This window comes from Jaculus jaculus, chromosome X, assembly GCF_020740685.1.
Source record: "Jaculus jaculus isolate mJacJac1 chromosome X, mJacJac1.mat.Y.cur, whole genome shotgun sequence".
NCBI classification, from domain to species: Eukaryota; Metazoa; Chordata; class Mammalia; order Rodentia; family Dipodidae; genus Jaculus; species Jaculus jaculus.
In genome coordinates this window covers 122,343,710-122,352,211 of record NC_059125.1, presented here as the reverse complement: position 1 = coordinate 122,352,211, position 8,502 = coordinate 122,343,710, and positions in this window count along the sequence as shown.

Below are 8,502 nucleotides of genomic sequence, written 5' to 3'. Positions count from 1 at the left end.
AGGATAAAAGAAACACAACATAAGATTTGGGGGAATGATCAAAAGACAGGTGTCTTAGTTAAATACTCAAAGATAATCTATTTTTGGTTCCCAGTACTAAAAAATATCACTTAAATAATTCTTTCAATATGCATCTTGTCCCATAATAATGTTGGATATGACTTATAGAGATTTTAGATTTTGTTTCTTAATAGTGATAGCTAACCACTTCATACTTAGCAAAGTTTTTCCTTTAATACTTTTCCTCATCATTTTATTAGATTGAAAACACAACAAAATCAGAATGAGATACAAACAAAAAGGAAAGGAATACAAAAGAAGACTTACAAAGATCAGAGGGGAGAAACAAAGAGAGGAAAAGTGAAGAGCTTCAATATAAGGAACTTTCTTTTCTTTTCCCGCTCCTTTGATCCCATCACGAATTTTGTCTTTATTGTCTAATCTCTATGAATGCACCAGTACACATGTATGCTGAGAATTTGCAACCTCAATTTTCTCTAAAATGTACAATGTATTCACTGAAAGATGAGAGAGGCTTAATGGACATCATATCCAATCATTCCTCATGAAGGGTTGAGATTTTAATTTTCCAGTATACACACAAGGAAAAATTTGTGATCTTTATGTCCAACCTATGTTTTCTCAGCAAACTTTTCTCATATTTTTATTTCATGGGAGGCTTGCATATATAATTTCTTCACCTTACACATTAGCCTATAAGGTAAGTGCTAATATGAGTTAAATGTCAGAAATGAGTCAATTAAAAATGTAAAATAGCTTGTGCAAATGAATTTTCTGATCATGTAGGTTTATAAATGACCAACCACAGAAATGGTTCTTACAAAATTTCTCATTATGTTAAGACAACTCTAAAATATCTCTACTGTGGTAAATTAACACATAATTTACCACTTACATATTTAAGACATGTAATTCTTATTACATTAAATAAATTTATATCATTGCAAAATCACTCAACTTCATCATCCATATTCAGAAAGTTCTCAGTTACTAAAACAAGCTTCATGCCCATATGAACTCTTCATCCCGATACACTGCACCTCCCAGGAAGCTCAGTGATTTCTATTTCTATGAATCTCACTATCTCACCTACTTCATATAGATCTAATCACACATTTCCCCCTTTGTGGTCTATTTAGTGCACTTAATTAGATAATTCTCCAGGTTCATTAAAGGCATGTGTGTGTGTTTGTGTGTGTGTGTGTGTGTGTGTGTGTGTGTGTGTGTGTGTGACATTTATTCCTTCATGATAATGACTGGGTTATGGTCATTCAAAAGAAATACAGAGAAACACAAGAAGGAACGATGGATCATGTATCATAGCCAGGTGTTTAATTCACAGATAAAATAATTATAATTCTATGTTAAAGAAAGTAAATTTGAATTTGTATCCCACTTGGACTCAGTCAGTGGAATTACAACCATACTTTTACTGAAATGCTTTTACTAGTTCTCTAGTGATCACTTAATAAATCCAAGTACCTTAGTTTGCTTTCAACAACTGTGGGTAAATTGAAACTAAATATATTTTCTTAATTCCCACAATTTTGTTGCTCCAGTAAAAAATGAATAAGCAAAAATATTATGCACACACCACTATGTATTACCTTCATATCTTTTCTCTTCTGGTTGTTTGTATTTCAAATATTGACCCTTTACTTTGTAAATATTTCCCTACTCTCCAAAACTGAGATCCGGTGTCACTACTTTGGTGACTTGTTCTCTGACCCTTTCAACACATATCAGGTGTCCCATATACATAATTATATTAATACAGACTTGAATGGACTCTCCATATTTAATTATAATTTTCAATTACTTAGTTTATCTTATATTATGAAATTAGTTCCCTAGGGCAGGGGCAATGTAAAATTTATCTTTGTAACTTTAATGCCTAGTATATGTTAGGTACTTGTTAAATGATAATTGAATGAATAAATGTAGGTGCTCCTGACATTTATGCAGACTAGAATTTTCTGAACAGTATTTTACCTTTCATTTGCAAGCAGAACAATCTCCTGCCAGTAGTAACTTTTCAAATAAACTACATTTCTGTCTTCCCTTTTTTTTTTTTTTACAAATATTCTATTACATTATTTTCTCATCACTGTTAATCATTCTATCATACTCTCAATTCACCAGTTAACATTTTAGAGGATTGTAATCAGGAAGAAAACATTATTCACATCTGTTCTACTTTCCTCCTTTTTGTTAACTCTGTCCTGATGTATGCCATTAATATTCCTAATGTGGAATCTCACAATAGCTACCCAACTGCTTACATGCCCACCTTCTCATCTATTTCAATCTGCCACATCAAGTTTTCATACTTTTGCACATTAAAATTCCTAAAAAAAAATCCTACTCTACCATTTCCCTGACTGAAAACCTTTAGAGAGCCTAATTACCTAAGGAATTAAATCATATTTATTCGGGGTATTATGCAAGGATCAGCATTGCCTGATAATTATGTATCCTCTCAAAATTACCTATACTGCTTTAGTCCTAGTACCACATAACTCAGCTAAATAGAGCTTTCCACTGGTTTTTCTACCTTGCATTTTCCACTTCATTTCAAACTTTTATATCCTTTCCCATTTAGTTTTCTCTCAGTCACATTTTTACATATACTTTGAAATATCATCTTACACAGAATGTTCTTTGATCCATACAGTAAGAAGCCCAATTTCTTCCTACAAGCTATGACAGCCTATATTGTGACTATGTTTCTCACTGCAGTCTATCCTCTCTTTTAGTTAATGAGTTACCTCTCTTGGTAGACAAGTGCCTCAACAGCAGACTTCATTTCTCATTCATCTTTTAATTTTAGTTAACTTCACATGATACTAAATATTTTGGATGAATAGTAAGTACTTGGTGAAAAAAGGATCTGAATGTGTTCATCAATAACTGTTGGAATAAGAAGATAATGTGTTATACATACTATATAGAAGCAGAGAAAAATTGCAATCACTTTGGAAATCTTTGAAATACATCTCCTCACCAGCATATCACAGAGGCAATGCAGTGAAAAACTCACGTAACCCTATAGAAGAAGTTAATATAAATTTTAGACTTGCATGCTTCAATGTTTACTAGAAAAATAATTCATTTGAATTAAATGAGACAAGGAGTATTTTTTTTTCTTACTTTTATTTATTTATTTATTTATTTATTTGAGAGTGACAGACACAGAGAGAAAGACAGATAGAGGGAGAGAGAGAGAATGGGCGCGCCAGGGCTTCCAGCCTCTGCAAACGAACTCCAGACGCGTGCGCCCCCTTGTGCAACTGGCTAACGTGGGACCTGGGGAACCGAGCCTCGAACCGGGGTCCTTAGGCTTCACAGGCAAGCGCTTAACCGCTACGCCATCTCTCCAGCCCAAGGAGAATTTTTTTAATTGCATGTATATATCATATATCATTTTTATTGGTTTGTCTTGTTGACAAAATACTAAAATGTTACACAAATTGTATGTATTTGTCTGTAAAGAACATATTCTTAGATATCATCTATACATGCTATATAGATGTATTAGTATCTAATTTTTTTTACAAAAGTAAACTTTTATCCCAAATAATATTGCCTAAAGCAATAAGTAACTGCACCATTATGGTGCTTGAACGGCTAACCATTACTCTGGAGCCATGATGCACAGTGGGTATAAATTTATCTGAAAGTATTTCATTTGCAGTTAAAACTCACAAGTAAATTTAAATTCTTCAACAAAATATCTTCTCATTGCTCTTAAGAAAATCTTGGTTTTTGACTGATTAATAAATGTTCTTTGGAAAAAAATTGTAATGAAGTTGTCTTTTAAATAAGACAACTCTACTCCTTTTCAAAGAGTCTTCCGTATTGTTATTTTAGAAGATACTTTAGTATCTTGCTTAGTATGCTGTATACCTAATTAGAAGGTAATTCTCATGATCTTCTTTGATGACAGCACACACACACACACACACACACACACACACACACACACACACACACACATATATATATATATATATATATATATATATATATATATATATATATTTCATTTTTATTTTTTTCTGACAACTTCCATGATTGTAAAAAATATCCTATGGTAATTCCCTCCTTCCCCCCACTTTCCCCTTTGAAATTCCACTCTCCATCATATCCCCTCCACCTCTCAATCAGTCTCTCTTTTCTTTTGATATCATCATCTTTTCCTCCTATTATGATGGTCTTGTGTAGGTATTGTCAGACACTGTGAGGTCATGGATATCCAGGCCATTTTGTGTCTTGGGGAGCACATTGTAAGGAGTACTACCCTTCCTTTGGCTCTTACATTCTTTCTGCCACCTCTTCCACAATGGACCCTGAGCTTTGGAAGTGTGATAGAAATATTGCAGTGCTGAATACTCCCCTGTCACCTCTTCTCAGAACCATGATGCTTTCTGAGTTATGCCAAGGTCACTGCCATCTGAATAGAGAAGCTTCTCTAACAAAAAGTGAGAGTAACATTAATATATGGATATGAACATTAAAAGAAGTGCTTACTGGGTAGTTTGATGTGCATAGAATACACATTTAGCCAGACAGCAGCAGACATTACATCCCTAGGGCTCATGACTACCCAAAAAGTCATTTCCTCCTTAAGATGTAATTATATAGCAGCTTGAGTTGGTTGGCATTATTCTGTGGTATTGATTATGCTGAAATATATGAAATATGTCATCCTTTCAGGTTCACATTAAGAAAAGACCAGACTGTAATATCATAAGAGAACATAAGTATTAATGGTGACACAACATTGCTAATATCAATGAAACAAATCTGTTGTGGATTTTGTAGCAATATCTTGATTTTTAGAACTTCTAGAAAGGGATTAAGTTCAGCATATAATTTTATATTGCATTTTTAATGAATTTGACATTTCATAAATATAGAAATCATATACAAAAAATAGCAATTAGAAATTGTTTTACAACCTAACATATATCTACATAGTGTCTTCATAGAAATATATTTAATTAATGATCTTAATTTCTTATTTTTCCACAGAATTTGAGGTTCCAATTAAGATGGTACTTGGACCATTGAGTTACTGCCTGCTAGTACTTAATCTTTACCAAAGGCCTCATCACTTATTCAAAAAAAAAAAGAAAGAAAAGTGAGGTGAGGAGAAAAGCAGTGAAATAGAGCATAACACATCTTTCAACATAAAGTAAAGTAGCATTTTCAAACTTACCTAGGATCAGATACATTAAAAAAATAATTTATTGAACACTCAGTGTGCTCAAGTGTGTCATATCAAGTCCAAGGACTCTGTGTGTCCCATTATGGAATGGAAAACACTGGCATACAGGCTGCCTTAGCCTGGGGTAGCAATTACTGAAGCAACTGACAATCTGAAATGACAATGTGGATGGCAATGTGAACATTCTACTCGATCTACTTTATATTCTAGGATGCTCTGTATTATATGGTGTTTCTTCCCATGGAGGTAACATGAAGCCATCTTTAGGAAAAGAATGTTTTGAGCAGGTAGCTATGGGAACTTTGGAGCAGGAAAACACTGATAGAATGTCTATGGTAAGGGAACTACTGACAATTCCCTAGTAGATGCAGAAAGGAAGGGTCACACAACACTCACCTGAAGTTACAGCAATTATTCTTGCATGCCCTGCCCCAAGTGATCTTGGGGAAAATCTAGTTCATATAGGAGGTAGAAGGTAAATGAGATGTGGAATTCCATGATGCAGCTTCAATAAGATTGCATACATGATGAGGCACGACTTTCTGGTGATGGTGCTGCCCTTGAGTAACCCGTGCTTCTGCAAGTAACCCCTAATCCGTTCATTATAAATTACTCCAATAAACCAACTGTTTAATCAAACTTGGATTTAGTGCAATCATCCTTTGATCTGTCATCTGTGACCTCTCTGGAGGAGACCTGTGTTTGCATCTCCTCAGGGGAAAAGTTTTCCTATGATACTCAGGTTGTAAAATTATGACTATAATTAGTGTTCTAAAAGGATAATTTTTTTTAAAATAACACAATTCCATAATTACTCTCAAAGCAAATACTGCAATATATTTGTTCCTATCATAGGATCATATGTAGTAATGTTTGGCCAAATCTATCATGATGTCCTTTAACTCCTGTTGGTAATTAATCATTTTTTTAAAATTTTTTTATTTTATTTATTTGAGAGAGACAGACACAGAGAGAAAGACAGATAGAGGAAGAGAGAGAGAATGGGCGCGCCAGGGCTTCCAGCCTCTGCAAACGAACTCCAGACGTGTGCCCCCCCTTGTGCATCTGGCTAACGTGGGACCTGGGGAACCGAGCCTCGAACCGGGGTCCTTAGGCTTCACGGGCAAGCGCTTAACCGCTAAGCCATCTCTCCAGCCCAATCATTTTTAAATATTACTTTCATTGTTCTTTGGACTGTTCTGTCACAATAAGTAGCATTGCCAATATTAGGGGAAATATACGTAAAAATATCATTTAAAGATGTCATATCAATACCTAAATCAAAATTTAATGAAATGTATAGAAAGGAAAAGAGGAGCATCGTAATGTGAATGTTTATCCCTGATGCATATAATAATTAAAATTATTTAATTACGATTGTGAATAAATATCAATAAATTATTAAGCAGAAAGATCATTCCTAAATAAACTGTATTAAATTCATTGTAATTGTGACTGACCTTTTGAAAATGATACATACCATATTACTTTCACAATGTCAAAGCATAAGCAAGTAATATCTATAGTAATGACAAAAGTCATCACATATTTGTCCCTGTTAGCAATAGATAGAGTATATCATACTTCTGAATTTTTTATAGTTTTCATAATATTTAATAGCATTCAGGAACTTTGTATCATTCATCTCCGTATATCTATCCTCCCTTTAAAGATAATCAAACTGTCTGTGATTTTTCAACGATGAATGGAGGAAGTGAGAGAAAGAAGAAAGAATCTGATACAAAAGAATCCATGGGACACTCCTGGTCTCCTTCAACTGCCAAATGCATCGGTGATAACAAATGTATATGCAGTACACCTAGCATTTGTACACATGAAATCATACATACACTCATAATACTCACAAACACGATACAATATTATTTTCTCTATCATAGATGGACCTGAACAATATTCTACTGAGCAACATAAACCAGATATAGAAAAACAAATATTATATAAACTCCCTTATATGTAGAACTTAAAACAAGTAACTGTAAAGGGAAAGTGTAATGACTCTTCACTATTTTTGATATGTACTTTCCCAAATACATGTATGTTGGTAAGTAAAACAGAGAGTAATACAGAAAGCTTCCACTCTTTTGCTAAGGAAAAAGTTGAAATAAATAATGTATTCTTGTGTTATATAGTGTCTGTCTATTCTATTCCTAAGTAAAATGCATTAATTAATAAGACAAATTTTAATTTGTGGTTATGTTTGAAAAAATTCTGAGGATTATCTTCTGTCATATTTATTTTAATGAGTGTTTCACAGCACTAGAGAGGAAGAGGTAGAAGGATCGCCATGAGTTAAAGGCCACCCTGAAACTACATAGTGAATTCTAGGTCAGTCTGAGCAAGAGTGAGACTCTACCTCAAAAAAAAAACAAAAGAAATTGTATTTCAAATAATTTAGAATATCATATCAATTCAGAGATTGTCTTTATGGAAAAAAGGAAAGCAATAAAGGCAGAAAAAAACCCCGCCAAATATTAGTAAATAAATACAGTCATTCAAATACTCCTTTATCTTTGAGATTTTCATCACCATGAAGGTAATTTGTCAGGATTTATGATTACTAATTTTAACTCATGAGCCATTCTACACTTATGGCAAAGTATACTGAATCATTACCATAGATTTTCCTCAGCTTTCCTTGCATTAGAATTTGGTTTGTAGTTCCCTTTTTATTTACGCATGAGACACTTGACAGGTATGTTATAAGGGTTGTTATACATGTAGTAGTATGCTTTAAAAAATTACTCACTTTGTTTATAAGCCAGTTTATTGTCCTTTGTGTAAAGTAACAAGCCCTCCTGTCATGGATGAAAGATCTTGATATGAGTGTTTACAGTGTACAACTCCTTCATGGTTGAAAGCATCTCATGATTTCAATCTTTCTGCCATCCATACAATTTTTTATCTACATAGATACTCTGATTATAATAGATCAAGATTTATTTTTCAATTATTAGTTGCAATAGTTTGTGATTAAATGTATCTATTACTAATAGTGCTTCATTCCTTCACAACCTCTTCCATTATTTCTCACAGCCAATATTTACCTAGCTTTTATCAGAAAAGCCTTGTTACTTGGTGAAACAGTATTTCACATTGTGATTTTGACTGGAGCTTTGCTAGAAACTAATGAATGGCAAATGATGCAAAAGTATGTTTGTTTTACTTTTAAAAATGCATTGAAAATTAAAGATAATATATTTGAAAATTTTCAATAGTTGTAATTTGGAGAA